A 20592-nucleotide genomic window follows, 5' to 3' on the forward strand; every position below is an offset into this window, starting at 1 on the left:
CATTCACACATGAAAAAAATCACAAGGTAACACACAGTCATAACTGGCATTCTTCAAATACAAAGAACAAGGACATACAAATAACATAAATCTTTCTATTCTGGGTGTCAATACAGGAAAACACTAGCCATATTTTTTAGGAATGAGTTAAAGTACCCTGAACAATTATGTCTATTGTTAAAGATTAATGCTTGAATTGTATCATCAGTCAAAAGAAGAGCACTGTTTAAAATGTTCACAAACATAATTGTTTTGGCTTACAAATGGAATTGTTTGATGACATTTTCCTCATCGTTTGTAATTTTAAACAGTAAAAAATTATATCAATTTGAAAAAAAGAGCTACAAATTTAAAGCCTTATAAAGATAAAAACTGCATATTCTCTATCTGATATAACTATCCTAGAGCTCCCTATTACTATATATTATGATAAAGTTTTAAATTATTATGTCTACTTTAGTAGTTTTACAGATAACCGATTTTACAGAAAGAGTCTATTAAAAAGTAGTTTAGTAGGAACTTAAATATATTTTAAATTGATAACATAATCACAGAAGAAATAATTCAAATACCTTTGAACACCCGCTTTCTTTGACTATATATCTTTAGTGGGATATATTATAAGGACAGAAAGTGGCAAAGAAATCTTTACTTGGTAAATCTGTTGCAGGAGGGAGTATCAGTATAGCAATTCCAAAACTATCATATGTGTGTGTAGGGCAGATTAAATGAGTAAGTATATTGATATGGTTGAGAATCAGAATTCTCCCTGTAGGAAAAGGGAGATACAAATATGAACTGAGGAAAGGTAAAGTTGAACTCTGTGATTCTGAACTTGAATTGAAGGTATCCTATAAAATCATGATTTCTTTTAAAAAATGTGTGTGTATGTGTGTAACCATTTAAAGGGCCTAGAAGCAACAACAGTAGTAGTAGTGAGTATATTCAATGCCCAAATTTTGGTTTCTAAGTACCATTTTCCACTAAAATGAACGAGGGCTCCACTGTTAAACAGTTGATTCCAAGTAGAATATACAAGGTGAGCCTGGAACACCTCATTGTACAAAGAAGTAAGAAGGTGCCCAAATACCAATGTGGACATATGCAAAGGCCACAGGAACTAGTTTGAAGGGCCTAAACAAATTTGAGATAATTCAGTCATCAAAAAGAATAATGGTAACAGATCATCACATCGGATACGTTTTTTAAAAAGGAATCCTTGGGTACACAGAGGTACTAAAATAAAAGGAGAGGGACTTCCTTGGTGTTCCAGTGGTTAAGGATCCGCCTTCCAGTGCAGGGGATGAGGGTTCGATCCCTGGTCAGGGAACTAAGATCCCATAGGCCACCAGGCAGCTAAGCCCGTGCGTTCTGGAGCCCATGCGCCACAACTAGAGAGAAGCGCACACGCCTCAACAAAGAGCCCACGCACCACAACTAAGACCCAATGCAGCCAAATAAATAAATAAATTTTTTTTGTATCTTCCTTTAAAATAAAATAAAAAGTGAGAGGAGGAATATCTCTTCTTTAAAGAAAATAGCCAGCAAACATATGTAGAAGGATTGAGAGAACTGGAAAACCATTATTTGGCAACAACCAATGCAATGATTTATTCAGGCAAGGTTTATCAATGGCTACTAAAACCACCGTATAGAAAAAAAATTGTTGGAAAACAGAATATCTAATGATAAAGTATCACCTCCACAGATTAATCGTTAAGTATAAAAGGGAAAAGACACCTTTAAAATGTAGGAATCTGGTTAACCTAAGTGATCAACCTTAACATCACCAATAAATGGACAAATTATCATTACATTACTCTTGATGTGATCAAATGGAAAGTTTACAATAACTACCATGTAACAGTCTTGAAAAAAAAACTATTTAGCCTGAAACTGTGAAGAAACAATCAAATTCATTTTGTGAAGCATTCTACAAAACAATTGGCCCAGACTTTTCAAAAATGTCAATGTCTTGAAACACCAAAAAAAAAAAAAAGGAAGGGGCTTTCCTGGTGGCGCGGTCGTTGGGAGTCCGCCTGCCGATGCAGGGGACGCGGGTTCGTGCCCCGGTCCAGGAAGATCCCACATACCGCGGAGCGGCTGGGCCCGTGAGCCATGGCCGCTGAGCCTGCGCGTCCGGAGCCTGTGCTCCGCAATGGGAGAGGCCACAACAGTGAGAGGCCCGCGTACCACAAAAAAAAAAAAAAAAAAAAAGTAAGGAAGATAGGAGTAAAAAGAAAAGATGAGGATTATTCTACATAAAAGAAAACAGAGAGATATGACAACCAAATACAATTCAATGAAATCTCTTACTCAATTCAGTGTTATTTTCCTAAAAAGCTATGAGACATTACTGGAACATCCGGGTAAATCTGAATTTTTTCATATGGCCTATACATTAGATAATATTATCATATCAAAATTAAATTATTTGGGTATGCTAATGGCATTATGGTTATGTAGAAGGATGTCCTAGTTCCTAGGCGATGCATGATGAAGTATTTAGAAGTATCATGATGTTTCCACCTTACTTTCAAATGCTTCAGCAAGGAAAAAAAAAAGTGTACATTTGTGTGTGTGTGTTAGAGAAAAAGCAAAAAAGCAAAAGAAGCATAATGTTAACAACTAGTGAGTCTAGGTAAAGGATATACAGGTATTTGTTGTACTACTCTTTAAACTTTTTTGTATAGGTTTGAAACTTTCAAAAGAAAAAAAGTTGGGGAAAAAAGTAGGATGTAAATTAAATCGACTTTAGAGCAGCTGATCAGACTTTATAACGTTTAACTACTTCTTTACCCTATCCATAAGACCTAAAAGCCAGTACAAAGTTCAGACAGGTTGGACTAAAAATGAAAGTAATAATCCTAACAAATAATAAGTAATTATAAGCCAATCCATCATTAACTTCCAATTATAGCTGTAGACTAACCATAATCTCTGATGAGAATTCTGTGAAAGATGACATGTGCTGACTCACCTAGGACAATTATGAATACACAAAAGCTGTCTTGTATAACATTTTCTCCAAATCCAAATATGACTACCAAACGATTTTTTCCCCAATCAAGATCTATTAGTTAAAAGGAACTCTAAATTAAAATGTTGTTACAGAAGTACAGATGATCCCAGACACCACATCACTATAATAATAATAATGATAATAATAATAAACAAACTCTGTACCAGGAATTTTGTAAACCTATGCACACATACCATCTCACTTAATCCTCACAACAACTCTATAAGGCAGGTACTATTATTATCCTCATTTTATAGATTTAAAAAATAACAAAGGCTGAATAACTTTTGCAAGATCATACTGCTACTAAATAGCAAAACACACCTTGAATCCAGGCAATTTGACTCCAAGCCCAAGCTTTTTGCTCTGTACCCTCTACTGCTTTACTATGAAATGTAAAATTTAAATAATAACTGACTGTATTAATTCAATATCTACCAAAAACTACACATGGAGTTATTTCAAAGAAAATCATAAGCATGTCTTTTTTCCCTAATACACATATTTATATTTACACATACACCAACTGAATGAAGTTAGAATTTAACCAGATGCCCAATTTACTGCCAAATCCCAAGTGCAAATAAAAATGATATAGAGCTGTATTACTCAGTTACCTATTCATATATATGGTTGAATATGTTACATATAAATTCAAAACAAATACCAACATATTTCCAAAAGCCTTCATCTAGAACCTTATCCCTGCCCACTCAAGGGAAAAAATACTGAAAAAACTTATTTCAGGTACAGCATTCCTCAAACATACTTAACTTAAACAACAACATAAAAGGAAAAAAAGAATAATTAAGACATAAACCTTGAACACTGATGCCACGGTAAAAAAATATTAAGAAACAAAGCATGTCCCCCCAAACCCAGTCATCTTACAATGTTCCCTACCTCAATGAACTGTACCACAATCCATCCAGTTACATAAGCCAAAATGGTAGTGGTGGCTGATGGCACCTTTCTCTCCCTCATTCCTCATATTCAATTCATCACCCAGTTCTACCTCCTAAACATCTCTAAAACCCATCCACTTTTACCTGTCTTCACCACCACCTTGTCTAAGATATTACCATCTCTCATCTGGCCTCTCCTCATCCACACTCTTATCTCCTCTGTAAACAGTTTTTCTTCTGTATAACATCAAGTCCTTTTTCATAGAATTTACAATAGTTGCAACTTTACATTTCTTTGATGGAATATTTGATTTATGTCTGCCTCCCCTCATAAGTTCTACGAGGTAAAGACTGCATTTACTCATCACTGTGGCCTAGAAGCGTGCCTAGTAAATAAATAAATGCTAAATGATTGAATGCATGCCAAAGATTACAAACATTTATAAACAGTCCAAAAAAATTAAGTAGTTACAAGACTCACGAACCATCATAAGGAGTACCTTATTTCATCATTTCTAGATCACACATTTTTACATTTTAAACTCTGAAACTGAATACACCTTACAGTTGACAATCTTTTTATGTTTAATGGGCAATATTTTTTTTCTTTCACGGCAGTTCATAAAATAATGGTGCACCTTGGAATAAAATAAACAAACAAATAAAAAACCCTCATCACAGGTAAATCTACAATACACCTGACCCACTCAGTTCAAACCTGGTAGTCTAGCCTCCCTTCTCCTTTGGCCACCACGCCACTCCCAACATTCAATAATTAACAGTGCTTACTGGTTCTTTCACCAACAGTTATCCAATTAATTCTTTTCTTTAAATCCCACAATAATAACACTAGATCTATCTAATTCCTCATTGCCTGGTATCTGAGCTCTTGCCACAGCTTCATTCATTTAAACATTTGTTTCAAATTCAGCCAACACTGCCCACCTATATGCAAAGAAATGAAGATACAAAGCAATCCAGTTAACTGTCCCTCCCACTAATCTCTCTCTCCTACAATTTAGAATTTTGCTCATTTTATGCCTCAAACTGGAATTACTTTCCTCCCAATTTCTACCTACCAAATTTATACTCACTATTTTAGTTCTAGATCAAATCTCATCTTCTTCATGAAATATTCCCTGGTTAATCTCTCTTTTCAACCTTAACATTCTAAAACACATAAAACCAAACGCATACAGGCTATATTTTGTTTCTTGAAGGCAAGGTTTACATGTCAAACATTCTAATAGAATGTAAGCTCCCTAAGAGCAGAGACTTTTGTCTCTTGTTCACTGTTCTATTCCCAGCACCTAGAAGAGTATCTGGTACGTAATAGCTGCTTAGCAAGTATTTATTGAATTAATGCTCTTTATATATTCCAGAGTAGTGAACAAATCTTTGCAACTGTAGTAAGTGGGAAGAGTCAAGAGGAACTGGACTAAATTACTTGAATTCTTTGAGTTTCAGTTTCTTCATCTGCTAAATGTAAATAATACTCAATAGCTCAATGAGTTGGTATAATGATTTAACGCAATAATGGTTTAAAGCAGTGGTCCCCAAACTTTTTGACACCAGGAACCAGTTTCGTGGGGAGGGGAATATGGTTCAGGTGGTAATGCAAGTGATGGGAAGCCGCAGATGAAGCTTCGCTGGCCCACCACTCACCTCCTACTGGGCAGCCCCGTTCCTAACAGGCCGCAGACCAGTACCAGTCTGTGGCCCGGGGGGTGGGGACCCTTGCTTTAAAGCATCTGGTACAGAGCTGAGGGCAAGAGGATGTTCTCAATAAATGTTTTGATGATATTGTGACAAAAGTTAAATAGTAAGAAGCATTTAATAAATGCCTACTAAATGAATAAAATCTCAGGAAAAATATAAAAAATGTGAGTAATGTCTAGCCTATCATTTATCCAATAAAGAATTTCATGAGTGAATTAATTCTGAAATATTATACATTTAGCCCCACTCTTAAACGTGGCTAAAACCATTTCTGACTAATTAGGAATAACCTCATTTAGACTGGGTACATGTTTTAATATTTATATTTTATTGACATAGAGATTATCTTTGACTCCTAAAGAACAATAATTTTGCTATTAGAATAGTAAAATACTCATAATAGAAGAAAGCTGCAAAGTTATTTAACTTACATGGCCCCAAGAAAGACAAGAAGTACAAAAATTTCTGTCTACAAAACATTACTGAATAGTAAACAATGCTGTTTTACCAGATCTAACAAATTATGCAGAAGGGGCTTCCCTGGTGGCGCAGTGGTTAAGAATCCGCCTGCCAATGCAAGGAACACGGGTTCGAGCCCTGGTCCGGGAAGATCCCACATGCCGCAGAGCAAATAAGCCCATGCGCCACAACTACTGAGCCTGTGCTCTAGAGCCCGCGAGCCACAACTACTGAAGCCCGTGTGCCTAGAGCCCGTGCTCTGCAACAAGAAGCCACCACAATGAAAAGCCCGCGCACCGCAACAAAGAGTAGCCCCCGCTCACCACAACTAGAGAAAGCCAGCGCACAGAAATGAACACCCAACGCAGCCAAAACTAAATAAATAAAATAAATTAAATATATATAGAGAGAGAGAAATATCTCATAAACAATCACAACAAATAAACTTTTCAATATATTTGTATTCCATTTTACAGAAAAATGAGCATCAGTTAAATGGTTTTTAAACTCTTTTTACTAAACTATAAAAGTTCTCATATTGGCTACTTTTTAACTTTAAACACATCCCAAAATTTTACAGTGAAAGAACTGATAATTCAATACAGCATCAGATTATTCGACTAATTAGAAACTCTCCCTTGTTCAGGGAAGACACTTTATTTACTTGTAAATTGGTACACACACAGACTTTACCTTTCAAAAGCTTTTCTAATCCCTCTGTATATTTTCAATGACTCACAATCTAATTACAAATCATAAACAACCAAGGAGGAAAGAGCATTCCCTTGTGTCTATCTGCTATTAATTGACACAAAATCATCGCAAAAATTCTACTGGGGACATATGTTTCGAGTAGGAGAAGGGAAAAAAATCTCATCTAAGTTAATTCAGGTACAAAGAGCTGTAGGATGAGGTATTCTCCTCTAACCATAGGGTAGCAGTGAACCCCTTGTGGGAGAATAATCAATACAAAACAAAAATGTAAGCCAAATAGATCTTAAGTATAAACTTCATAAGCAGAGTCATGCTTGGCTGTTCGTCTCGTATTCACCAGTCATCATAAGAATGTGTTTGAACATCCAACCTAAAAAGCCCTGACATGTGGATGGAAGTCGAAGAGTTGAAGATAAATAAGAAACAAATAAAGTGATTAAACGTTAATGTCGGAATGGAAAAGCATTAAGATATTCAGGCAAATGTGTTAAGAGTCTGAAGCAGTAACAAAGGCCTAAAAAGGGATAAAGGAGTTAGGAATGAGAAGATTGAGATCTTGAGAATCTGATTTGGGGGGATTTTTTTTTTTCTCTTTTCTGTTCTTTTTTTAACGGAGAGAAATAGGGAAGGAGTTAAATGGATGCAATAGCTTAGGGGACTAGCGATCGTGCCTGAAACACGTACGAAAAGCCTCTAGGAGAGGGGGAACAGCTGCCCACAGGAAGGCTTACGGTTCGTTAGCTCTGGAGACCAGGAAGGGCAAGGAGTCAGAAAACAAATTACACCAGAAACAGAGATGAGGGAGGCACCGAAACCCTCAGAGAGCCTAAACTGTTGGCTACTGGGTCTCCACTGAGGGCAGGGGCCCCCAAGAAACCCGGTCATTTGGAAGGACCAGAGACACTAAGTCCCAACCTCCTCTGAGGCTAGCGGAGTCAGAGGAACCTCAAGTCGACCCCTCACCGAAAAACCGAAAACAGAACTGGAGAAATGGAAACAATGTGCAGGAGCCACCAACCGGGAAATGTTCCAGCTCCACCAGCAGCCGCCACAAGAGCAGCCGACACACACGCAGACGCGCCGACCTCAGCGCCGCAGCTACAGGCACCTCGAGCTCCCCGGCCACCGTAGTAAGAGAAACGCCCACCCCCTTCAAACCCAGTAGGTCAGCCACTTCCGGGGCACTAACGCCTATTGATTGGCAGCAACAGTAGCAGCGGCCTACAGGTCCCCGGTCCGTTTACTTCATCCTTTTTTCGTCCTGTTTGCCGCCTCAGACTCTAAGTCACCAATATAGCAAGAGCAGAACCAAGAGAAAGTATCCATCTATAAGCGGTGTCTCCGATAGACAAACTACATTATTCCTGCCATGACTTCCTGCTGAACAATTGGACTTCAACTCCCAGCTTGCCGTGCAACACTCCCTCTCCTCCAGAGCGGGAACTACAAGATCCAGCATGCACTGCCCCCCTTATTCTTCACTCTGCCCCTGACACCTGCAGACCTCAAAGGCGATTTCAGAGGATTCATTAAATCCTTTAGATTAATGTAGACCTTTCTACCAAGACCCACTTTGGTAAAAATGCCAGTATTCTCTCGTTTCCTTTTGTGAAGGTATTAAATATCAAGGAGTATGTGAGTTCATTTTCCACGTTCAGATTATTTTCCAGAATTGAAACAGGACAGTCTGCAAAGGCTTTTTATGAAATGGAAATTTTTATCCTCATTCATAAGGGGTGTTGAGAGAAATACTAAATTATTGCAAAGTGTAATCCTGTGTCGTTTTTGCAGTACTGCAAGGTTGTGCTGGAACAAGGGCTACCAAACGTGCTCCCAAATTGCATAGGAAATTACAATAAGAGCGAGAAGTGAAAAATTAACAGTCTGTAGTACCAGACTATGAAACCACAAGGGAAAGAATATCTTTCAGAATACAGAGTTGAAAAGTTCAAAAGTAGATGTGAAAAGAGTTTTCAATTTTTTTATGTGTTTAATGGTTTGAATTATATTTATTATTATTCTCACAAAAACAGGTAACTGCAACTATTTATTTTCTGTTATGCAGTAGGGCCACCAAATAACCTATCATACAAAGGATATAGCAAGATGTAACATTTTTTAGAGTGAGCAAACGAAATAACTGTTTTCTTGCCTGATTGGATAGCCAGTGGTTCCACATTTTAAAATACAGAACTCTGTTTTGATTTCTTAGGGCAGATAACATGCATTTAACAAGCTGTCTGGATGCTTTTTTGTTACTTTCATGAAGACTCGGATCACAAGAATGAATGTTTTTTTGTTTTTTGTTTTTTGTTTTTTTTACAGTACGCGGGCCTCTCACTGTTGTGGCCTCTCGCGATGCGGAGCACAGGGTCTGGACGCTCAGGCTCAGCGGCCATGGCTCACGGGCCCAGCCGCTCCGCAGCATGTGGGATCTTCCCGGACCGGGGCACGAACCCGTGTCCCCTGCATCGGCAGGCGGACGCTCAACTACTGCGCCACCAGGGAAGCCTTATTTTATTTTTAATATCATACATTAACAGGACGAGAGAAACAATGCTTTGATTCTTTAAATAGACTACCTGGTAATTATACAAAATAAAACTGTATGTATTCCACAAACATTGGTAGTCTATGGATTTACAGCAAAAACAAATTTTAATTGGCTAGTAAAACAGTAGAATACTTTCCATTTTTACAACTTCACGTAGAAGTCACACAGGGAAATTATATTCTCTAACATTGGCATGGCATCAGCTACCATACAAACTGCTTTCCAACTCCAGTGTGCTAAATTATGCAGCACAAGCAGGTAAATATTTAAAACCTACGATCATGGAAAACAGTCTGCTGCTTTCGATACTCATACACCAAAGCACTGTCTGTGAGAGAAAACATTTTCATCGGAATGATTCAGAGGTAGTAATAAGCTATAATTAGGTTATCTGTTATTCATAGGTGTTTGTAGTAAATAAACACGTAATTGGATCCACTTATTAGGGTTGTTATTAAGGAAGCTTTAAAATATGCTAAATATTTGATACACATATTTCTAAAGTGGTTTCAATGATCAATTGTATAAATGAATGTGGGAAAGAGTCTAAAGAGTACATAATTTATGTAACAGACTTTAGGTTTCTAAAAGAGATTCTTGCAGCTGCAGTGCTCAGCAATATTCTCTCCTCTAAATGTGTCTTTGACTTTGCAATTCAGCCAATTGCCAACCACACAGAGTCAAAACTGGACAAGATGTTCATTTCAGTTTAACAAATACATGATAAGTGCTGCTAGGGGCAAAGCACTCTACCTAGGCACTATAGTCTTTTTGAAGCACATACAGTTTTGATAATTAAAAAAGAATTAAAAGGAAGTGAAAAGAAGATAAGAGAGCTTTATCAGAATGGAAAACAGAAAGTAAAATATGTGTAACATCAACTTTTTTTATTATACACACTTTTATTTTTAAACCATGTGAATGCCTTACCTAGTCAAAAAAATTTTTAGTTAAAAATTAAAAGACCTTTGCGGTGGAATACCTGTGTAAGGGTCACAGCTCTACACTTGGGCAAATTACTCTTCTCTCTGTGTTTCAGTTTCCTCAACTCTACAATAGGATGGTAATAAAAGCCACCATAAAGTATTTAGAACAGGGCTTGGCACATAAAATATTTTCTGAAGGTAAAATTTTAGTCAGGGTGTTGAAAGTTTTAAAAATAAACCATAACCCTATTTTTAGAAAGTACCTAAATAATGTCAATCATACAATTAGTGAAAAATACGCTACTATATTTGAACCAGATAGCATTCTAAGTATTTAGAAACTGTCTTCAACATCAACTTTCAATAATCACTTATGCATTTGTTTAACTGGAACTCTTTAGTAGTGAATATACTTTCTAAAAGACAGGAGCTACATCTTAGACATCTGTGTCCTGCTCAGCTCTAAGCACCGTACTTTGTACAGAGTAATTAGTTCTCCATCAGTGCTTGTGGGAGTTCATGGTGATGATGGAGGCCCTGAAAACTCCTTTCTCATTCATACATAAGCTATTTTTAACACCCGTGCCTTATTTTTTTTTAATATTTATTTATTTATTTGGCTGCCCCGGGTTTTAGTTGCGGTACACGGGATCTTCATTGCCACGTGCAGGATCTTTTCACTGTGGCATGCGGGATCTAGTTCCCTGACCAGGGATCGAACCCGGGCCCCCTGCATTGGGAGTGCAGAGTCTTAACCACTGGACCACCAGGGAAGTCCCTATTATTTTAATTAATAAATCAGATTGTATAATTAAATAACTATTAAAACCAGAATATTTGACTAATAGAATGCTACATTTAAAAACCATGAAAAACAGCAATTCACTGCTTAGTGCGTATATATATTTAAAACATTCATCTTAAGCGTCAAGCCCTTTCCAAAATTCATCATATCCCAGGTGTGTACTTTGAAAACATAGAAGCCATTCTAGTAGCATTGATTGTGACACAGCTCCAGGTTTTTGCTAGTAAACTTTTAATTCTTAACTTCTACCGAGTATACTTCTTATTCATCTCCCTCCAGGACCCAGAGAAAGATGAAGGTCCTGTTTAATAAGTAAACATGTACCATGTATGACTGATCAGGAACGTTATTTTGAGATAAATTGAACTCAGCCTTGATGAGATGAATACCTTGTGGAAATTATTAAAATTATTTTAAGGAAAACTTGGTGAAAACGTTTTCTCCTTTCCAAGTGAACTTACTTCTATCCCCTCTCCTACATCCTCAAGCTCACTCTTTCCACTGCCCCCTTTGCCTCAGCCTACAAACATGTACTGAATTCCCACAATTCTGAAAGCAACTTCAGCGGACTCAGTTTCCCCCCTACATGCAATATTATTCCATCTTCCTTTTCCTTTCATAACCACACTTCAGCAAGTGCTACAAAGTAAACCTTAGCCTTGAAATGCAGCACAAAATCTATTCACAGCTACTATTTACTGAACACCCAGCACTGTGCTAATTCATGGAAATATGAAAAGAATTCAGAGAAGTAACTTACGGCTCACAGTGTGATAAACATTATGATAGAGGGAAGAACAGGGTATTAAGAGAACAAGGAGTGTCAGTTATTCTCAAATTGAGGGATCCTGAAGGAGGAAGTCCTAAGATAACTTAAATGACAAATATAATTAACTAGCTTCAGAAGAGGGAGATTCGACCTGTTTAGGATAACCCAGAAATTTATTATACCTGGAACATGAGAGTTGGGGAGTGGTACTTGTATACTATGATAAGAGTGTTGAACTTTAATCTGGTTATAAAGGAAACCATTTAGGGAATGACATAATTAAATTGCATTTTAGGCTGCTGCTTGCAGGATTATGGAGAATGGCTTGGGCTGGAAAGAACAGTTAGGAGATTGTTTTCATAATTCAGGTTTTAAAAAATGGGAGACCTGAAATAAATAGTAATAAGAGAAGAGCAAAAAACTGGTCAAAGATATTAGGACAATAGAACTAAGAGGAGGGACGAAGGAGGGAAGAAATCAAAGGAGACTCCCAGGTTTCTGTTTTTTCACTTTTCCACGTGTTGAGTTAGGAATGCTTAAACACCATCAGAGGACTATGCCCAGGAGGCAATTAGATATGGAGCTTAAGAGGAAGATTTGAGCTGAATATATTGCTTTGGGACTCACTAGCTTTAGGTGAGAGTTGAAACCATGGGCGTGGAAGAGATTACGAGAGCCAGGTGGATGGGCATCTGAGCTAGTAACCAGGAAGCCAAAAGGTGACAGAAATGAGGGAGGGTGGAGAACAATACATGTAAATATCATGAAATTTTTCAAGGAACGGGATTTTTACATAAAAACAGAGGGTTACTTGTTTAGATGTAACATTGAAGAATAACGAGAGAGCTGAACTCACCTCTGGACCCAGTGTTCATGAATAAATGAGACCAAAAAGACAAAAGGACATACTTTCAAGAAAGTTGCAGGGGGACAGAATCTTCAGAGAAGTGTCAGCATTTGTTAAGACCAGAAGGTGAGGCAAAAATTCTGTGAGGAGAATCCAGAGGTAGTGAATTAGAGGATCAGAGAAACAATGGAAAAATTTTGAATGGAGAAAAGTAGCAGGAGATTGAGTCATAAGAAAGGAAGTACATGTGAGAACACACAAGAAAGATGATGACCAAGGATGCCAGGAATATGAGGAAGTATTCACTAGCCTCAAGGTCTCAAAACAGAAATCCTATATAAATCTGACGTTCACCCTAACTTGTGCAGGTAGACTTCACTAATCTTGACAGCAGAAAGTGTAACTTACTGACTTATACTCACATCTTTCTTTTACAATGGAACCCTAAATCAAACACTGTGGCCCATTTCTCTTGATTTAAGCATGAACATGTGAGATAATTCTTGGCAATGAGATGTGAGGGAAAATCTGCTATGGGGGGCTTCTGGGAAAAGTTTTTCTCTCTAACAAAAAGCAGCACATGCTGTGTACCCACATCATAGCAGCATTATGCACAACCACTAAAAAAAGGTGGACGCAGCCCAAGTGTCCATCAACAGATAAATGGATAAGCAAAATGTGGTGTATGGAAATAATGAACTATTACTCCTTAAAAAAGTAGGAAATTCTGGGCTTCCCTGGTGGCGCAGTGGTTGAGAGTCCGCCTGCCGATGCAGGGGACATGGGGGGTTCGTGCCACGGTCCGGGAAGATCCCACATGCCACGGAGCGGCTAGGCCCGTGAGCCATGGCCACTGAGCCTGCGCGTCCGGAGCCTGTGCTTCGCAACGGGAGAGACCACAACAGTGAGAGGCCCGCGTATCGCCAAAAAAAAAAAGTAGGAAATTCTGACACATGCTACAATATGGATGAAACTTGAGGACATTATACTGAGTGAAATAAGCCAATCACAAAAAGACAAATACAGTTGACCCTAGAACAATGAGGGAGTTAGGGCACCCATCCCCATGCTTTTGAAAATCTGCACGTGTAACTCATAGTCAGCCCTACATAACCACAGTTCTGCATCCACAGAGTCAGTCAGCCAAGGATTCTGTAGCACTGTAGTATTTACTATTGAAAAAAATCTGAGTATAAGTGGACCCATTCAATTTAAACCCATGTTGTTTAGGGGTCAACTGTACTGTAGGATTTCACTTACCTGAGGTACCTAGAGTAGTCACATTCGTAGCGATAGAAAGTAGAATGGTGATTACCAGGGGCTAGGGGGAGGGAGGAATGGAGTCATTACTTAATGGATATAGAGTTTCAGTTTTGTAAGGTAAAATGGATTCTGTAAAATAAAATGGATTCTTTTTTTTTTTTTTTCTGGAGCTAGCCATCCTGGGAGGCCTGATTTATTACAAATTCTTTTGCAAGCATTGAACCTCTTACAGGGAAGGGTTTGTGGACCAGAACTTCGACTCTGTGAATTAATGGTGTTAGAGATGTGGTGATGGTTACACAACAATGTGTATGTACTTAGTGTTACTGAACTGTACACTTAAAATGGTTAAAATAGTTAATTTTATGTTATGTGTATTTTACCACAATAAAATAATTGAAGAGAAAAAAAGCAATGAATGCCAAGACCATTCAATGGCCAAAGGATAGTCTCTTCAACAAATAAATAGTGGTGGAACAACTGGGTTTCCACACGCAAAAGAATAAAGTTGGATCCTTACTTCATACCATGTTCAAAAATTAACTCAAAATGGATCAAAGATCTAAATATAAAAGTTTAAATGATAAAACCCCTAGAGTAAAACATACAGGTATATCTTCATGACTGGGATTTGACAACAGCTTCTTAGATGACACCAAAAGTACAAGCAAGAAAGAAAAAATAGAGAAATCATACTTCATCAAAATTAAAAACTTTCATGCATCAAAGGACACTATGAAGAAAATGAAAAGACAATCCACAGAATGGGAAAAAAATATTTGCAAATTATATATCTGATAAGGGTCTAGTACCCAGAATATATAAAGAACTTAAAGATAGACAACAAAAAGACAATAATCCAATTAAAAGATGGGCAAAAGACTTGAATAGACATTCTCCAAAGGATATGCACAGATGGCCAAAAAGCACATGAAAAGGTGTTCAACATTGTTAATCATATTTTTATGAAAAAGTGTATTTTATGTTTAAATATGCACATACATACATTTAAAGAGTAATATATAATGCTTGAAATTGCAAAATGTTTCTCAGCCACTGTATTAATCATGTATTTTGTATAACAAATCATCCATGTCTTAGTGGTTTTAAAAAACAATATTTATTATCACAATTTTTGCGGGTTAGGAATCTGGTCATGACTTAGCTGGGTCCTCTGCTTCCGGGTCTCTGCCAAGGCTGCAGTCAAGGTCAGCCAAGGTCTGTGATCCCATCTGAAAATATGACTGGGAAAAAGTGTGCTTCCAAGTTCATTCAGTGGTTGTTGACAGGACTCAGTTTTTTGCAGGTTGTTGGACTGAGGGCCTTCGTTTCTCACTGGCTATTGGTCATCGCCTCTCTCAGTTCTTTGCCACATGAGCCTCTCAAAAAAGCAGCCTGTTTCATCAGAGCATGTGAGCCAAGAAGGCAATAGAGAGAGTCTGCTAGCAAAGTGGAAGTCACGTTCTTTTAAAAGCCAATCATGGAAGTGACACCCCATCACTTTTCCTGTGCTCTACTTATTAGAAACAATCTGCCAGGCTGAGCCCACAAGCAAGGGGAGATTATTACACAAAGGCATACATACAAGGAGGTGGGGATCACAGTAGGCCATTTTAGAAATATTCACCACAGTCACCATACACAACTGTTGCAAATACCAGGCTAATTCATAATTAACTTGGAACCACACATTGGAATAGGAACAGAAGCGAGAAAATGAATGCCTGGCTCTATTGTGGAATGAGTCTCTGCTATACAGGAATCTATGGCATTCATGCTTTTTGAAACGTATTTTGCCACTCAAATCCTCTCCATACTCTGAAGCAGTATTTATATTTGATGTTGCTCCCAGCAAATCCCAGAACTTTACAGCATTTGCATATAGCTGCCTTTTGTAGGGCAAAAGATGTGGAGAAGAATTTTCCTGGGACCTGAACAATATTAGTGACAGGAACAGCTATTTAGGGTGAAGGGTGGCACCAGGTTAGTGCGGAGAGCCAGTTAGAGAGTGAGAAAGATACTCCTGTGTTTTCAGTATGATTTTTGTGATCATATTACACGTAGAGCCCTCTAAGGCAGGGGTCCCCAACCCCTGGGCCGCAGACCAGTACAGGTCCGCGGCTTGTTAGGAACCAGGCCACACAGCAGGAGGCGAGCAGTGGGCGAGCAATCAAAGCTTCATCAGCCGCTCCCGATCTCTCGAATTACCGCCGGAACAATTCCCCACTCCACCCCCCCATCCTCCACCCCCATCTGTGGAAAAATTGTCTTCCATGAAACCAGTCCCTTATGCCAAAAACTTGGGGACTGCTGCTCTAAGGCATGGTTCCTCTTGCTTGGAGCTAGTGGCAGAACTGATGTATTTAAGGCACCTGAAACCCAGTGGGTAATAAAAGTCATACTCTTTGGCTTGTCTAACATGTCTCAGTTTTCAGATGATTTGAACTTAGATAAGCATGAATTCAAAATTCACATTTTTCTCTCTTTGCTTCTTTTTATTCCTTCCATTCTTTTGAAAGTTACTATTTTTTCCAATTATAAAATAAAATATATATAGATTGTAAATCATTGTAAACTGCCGAAAAGCAGTAAGAAAAAAGAATCACTCAAAATTTCGTTATCTATGGGACTAATTAAACTCAAAAGCTTTTGCACAGCAAAGGAAACCACAAACAAAATGAAAAGACAACCCACAAAGTGGGAGAAAATATTTGCAAATGATGTGACCAACAAGGGATTAGTCTCCAAAATTTATGAACAGCTCATTCAGCTCAATACCATAAAAACAAACAACCCAATTAAAAAATGGGCAGAAGACCTAAATAGATGTTTCTCCAAAAACATACAGGTGGCCAAGAGGCACAAGAAAAGATGCTCAACGTCGCTAATTATTAGAGAAATGCAGATCAAAACTACATGAGATATCACCTCACACCACACAGAATGACCATCATCAAAAAATCTACAAAAAATAAATTCTGGAGAGGGTGTGGAGAAAAGGGAACCCTCCTACACTGTTGGTGGGAATGTAAATTGGTACAGCCTCTATGGAGAACAGTATGGAGGTTCCACAAAAGAACTAAAAATAGAGCTACCATATGATCCAGCAATCCCACTCTGGGGCATATATCCATAGAAAGACATGGTTCGAAAGGATACATACACCCCAATGTTCATTGAAGCACTGTTTACAATAGGCAAGGCATGGAAGCAACCTAAATGTCCATCAACAGATGAATGGATAAAGAAGATGTGAGAGATATATATATATATATATATATATATATATATATATATATGCAGTGGAATATTACTCAGCCATTAAAAAGAATGAAATAATGCCATTTTCAGCAACATGGGTGGACCTGGAAATTATCATACTAAGTAAAGTAAATCAGACATATATCGTATGATATCACTTATATGTGGAATCTTAAAAAAACAAAATAAAGTTACGAATGACCTTATTTACAAAACAGAAACAGACTCACAAACTTAAGAGAATGAACTTATGGTTACCAGGTGGGATGGATGTGGGGGAAGGATAGATTGGGAGTTTGGGACTGACATGTACACACTTCTTTATTTAAAATAGATAACCCGAGGGAAGACATAGGGGAACATATGTTTATGTATGACTGATTCACTTTGTTATAAAGCAGAAACTAACACACCATTGTAAAGCAATTATACCCCAATAAAGATGTTAAAAAAAATAAAAAATAAAAATAAAATAAAATAAAATAGATAACCCAAAAGGACCTACTGTAAAAATAAATAAATAAATAATTTTTGTTATCTAAAGGTGACCATTGTTGACATTTTGATCTGTATTTCTTGGTATCTTTCCTTCTAAATGTAGTTTTTCATGTGTTTGTTTGACAGAGTTGTGATTACTTTACAAGCAATTTTTTATTCAGCTCTTTTCGCTTACCATTAAAACATACAGCACTTTTCCATGTTATTACGAACTGTTTTTAAACATTATTTTTTTAAACCTGTGCTCTTTTTTCCACCTTACACTGCTTTCCAGGGAAAAACAGCAAGTTAAATACTGCTCATAAGCATTACTTCTGTTAAGTCTAAATTTCAGCCTGACCCAATTTCAGATTCTTCTGAATCTAAAATAATCTCTCTCTCTCTCTCTCTCTCTCTCTCTCTTTCTTTCGATAGAAAACTATTTTGGGTGTTTGGAAACTAAGGAATTCAGTGAGCTTGGAGGAAGAGGAAAGAGTCTAATACCGGCAGTTTGTCACTTGAACCAAAAACCAGAACTCAAACTCTGAATTGGGAGAATGTTCAGAAAGGAACTACTAACTTAATATTAATATTAAATATTGATATCACAAAAACTTTAGTTTTTAAATAAAATTATAAAAAGCTTCAATTTATATATTTTAAAGTAAAAAGACAGCCAGAAACGACCTCTTGTAATTCTTTTTGACTTCTCTACAGAAACACGAAAGCTGGCAAGGATCTTGTTTATTAAGTCTCAGTACTTAGTTAAAGGATATTATTTACTTAATAATTCACAAAGTTTGTACCTCTGAATGCCAAAAGCCAGTTTTTTAATGAATTTACTCTAGTTTTGAAAATGGTTAGACTTTGAGGCATGGCCAGTCACACACTCAGTTGGTCAGGTGCCTAGGAGAACATGATATTATCTTGCCCTTGAGGAGCTAGAAATCTACTGAGGAAGACAAGTATGTACATACTAAATTATAAAGCAAGGCAGAATGTGAACAGGACTTAATAAAGATACAAAGTCTTATTGTGGCATAGAAGTATGTGTATACTTCAGATTATATATATTCTGATTTTTAAAATAACCCAGGTGTTTGATAAAAATTCAAACATTAAAGAATATATAACACAACCAGACTAATGACCCATAGTAACTTGATGTATAATCTTAACGTTTTATGACTATGCTAACATGAAATATTATTATTACAAACAGTTGTTAATGTTAATGAGTATGTCTGGACTGTATACAATGAGCTAGGCATTGTTTTAGATGTTGGGGTTATAGCTGAACAAAAACAGGGATTTCTGTTCAAGGAGCTTACATTTTAGTGGATTGAGACAGAGAATAAACAAAAAATAAAACAAGTAAATTATGTAGAATGCTAGAAGGTGATAAGTCCTATAGGGAGGTGGAGAGAAATAACAGAGGATGAAAAGAAGGACCAAGAGTCCTGAAGGATGGATTACAATTTTAAAATGGTGGTCAGGGTAGATCTCATTTAGAAGGTGACATGTGAATGAAAATTTAAAGGAGATAAGGGAATTAGGCAAGTAGATATGAGGGAAGAGCATTCAGGTAGAGGGTGCAGGCAGTACAAAAGTCCTAAGGTGGGCATGTGCCTTACCTGTGCACTTTTCTAGTCAGAAAAGATCTTTTAAGTATCTGGAAGCTGACAAGCTTGCAGTGGCTGATACTAGTTTTCCAACATTCTAATTTTCACTTAAAATTCTTGTGGTTTTCCTTGAAGTAACAGGTTCGTTTCACTCATTTTTTAAAAAATTTCTGTCAAATGCCAAATCTAAATAAATGTGGTTTGTCAGTTACTCTTTCATGAAAAAATGGCATTCCAAGAAAAATTGTCTAGTTTAGCTGGCAACTCAAATAATCACACATATGCTTCTCCTCAAGACAACCATCCCACTTTGGTATACATCAGAAGTGCTTTAGTCATACTGCCTATTTTATCACCCAAAAGGTTTGCACTTAAGAGGTAAGATTCAGGGACTTCCCTGGTGGCACAGTGGTTAAGAATCCGCCTGCCAATTCAGGCGACACTGGTTTGAGCCCTGGTCCAGGAAGATCACACATGTCGCGGAGCAACTAAGCCCGTGTGCCACAACTACTGAAGCCCGTGTGCCTAGAGTCTGTGCTCTGCAACAAGAGAAACCACCGCGATGAGGAGCCCGCGCACCAAAACGAAGAGTAGCCCCTGCTCGCCACAAGTAGAGAAAGCCTGTGGCGCAGCAACAAAGACCCAACACAGCCAAAAATTAATTAATTAATTAGTCATTTCTACTGCTTCATCAATGACAATTATAAATTAAAGTGGCATTTTTACTTCAAGTTCATGATAGTGGGTAATACAATGGCTGCTAGTAGAGAGACAGTTATTCTATTGTGTCATAAACCCAAATATCTACATATTAATATTCATTTATTTCAGAATAATAATTGCTACTATGTATTGGGTGCCTGTTATTGTGACTGGAGCTTTTACATATATTATCTCATTCTGCCCTTTTAGTAACTCCTAAAGTTGTAGCTATCACATTCAGACCTAAAGTACCCAGCAGAAGATGGACTATTTTTTGGTGCTGCTTTTTTTGTTGTTGTAGTAAAATACAGATAGCATGAAATTCACCATTTCAACCATTTCAAAATATATAGTTCAGTTCCATTTAGTAAATTCACAGTGTTGTAGAGCCATCACTACTATCTAGTTCCAGAATGTTCTCATCACCCTAAAAAGAAACTTCATACTGATTAAGCAGGCATTCTCTATTTGTCCCTTCCCCTGACCCCTGGAAACTACTAGTATACTTTCTGTTTCTATGGATTTGCTTATTCTGGTCATTTCGTAT

The 20592-nt window shown here is 37.4% G+C and overlaps 1 protein-coding gene and 1 non-coding gene across 3 annotated transcripts in view; both read right to left on the minus strand.

Annotated features, from left to right (window-relative positions):
- Positions 1–7941, minus strand: part of ATG4C (autophagy related 4C cysteine peptidase) — a 90158-nt gene extending 82217 nt beyond the window's left edge. The window contains exon 1 of one of the 2 annotated variants that reach the window (XM_060142556.1): positions 7838–7941. The gene's annotated coding sequence lies outside the window, so the exon portion shown is untranslated. The remainder of the gene's footprint in view (positions 1–7837) is intronic. The other variant, XM_060142558.1, reaches the window with a different exon arrangement.
- A 3058-nt stretch (positions 7942–10999) lies between these two features.
- Positions 11000–11072, minus strand: TRNAG-CCC (transfer RNA glycine (anticodon CCC)). Its single transcript has one exon. It is a non-coding gene; the product is annotated as a tRNA-Gly (tRNA).
- Positions 11073–20592: the final 9520 nt, after the last annotated feature.

This window comes from Lagenorhynchus albirostris, chromosome 2, assembly GCF_949774975.1.
Source record: "Lagenorhynchus albirostris chromosome 2, mLagAlb1.1, whole genome shotgun sequence".
Lineage (NCBI taxonomy): Eukaryota > Metazoa > Chordata > Mammalia > Artiodactyla > Delphinidae > Lagenorhynchus > Lagenorhynchus albirostris.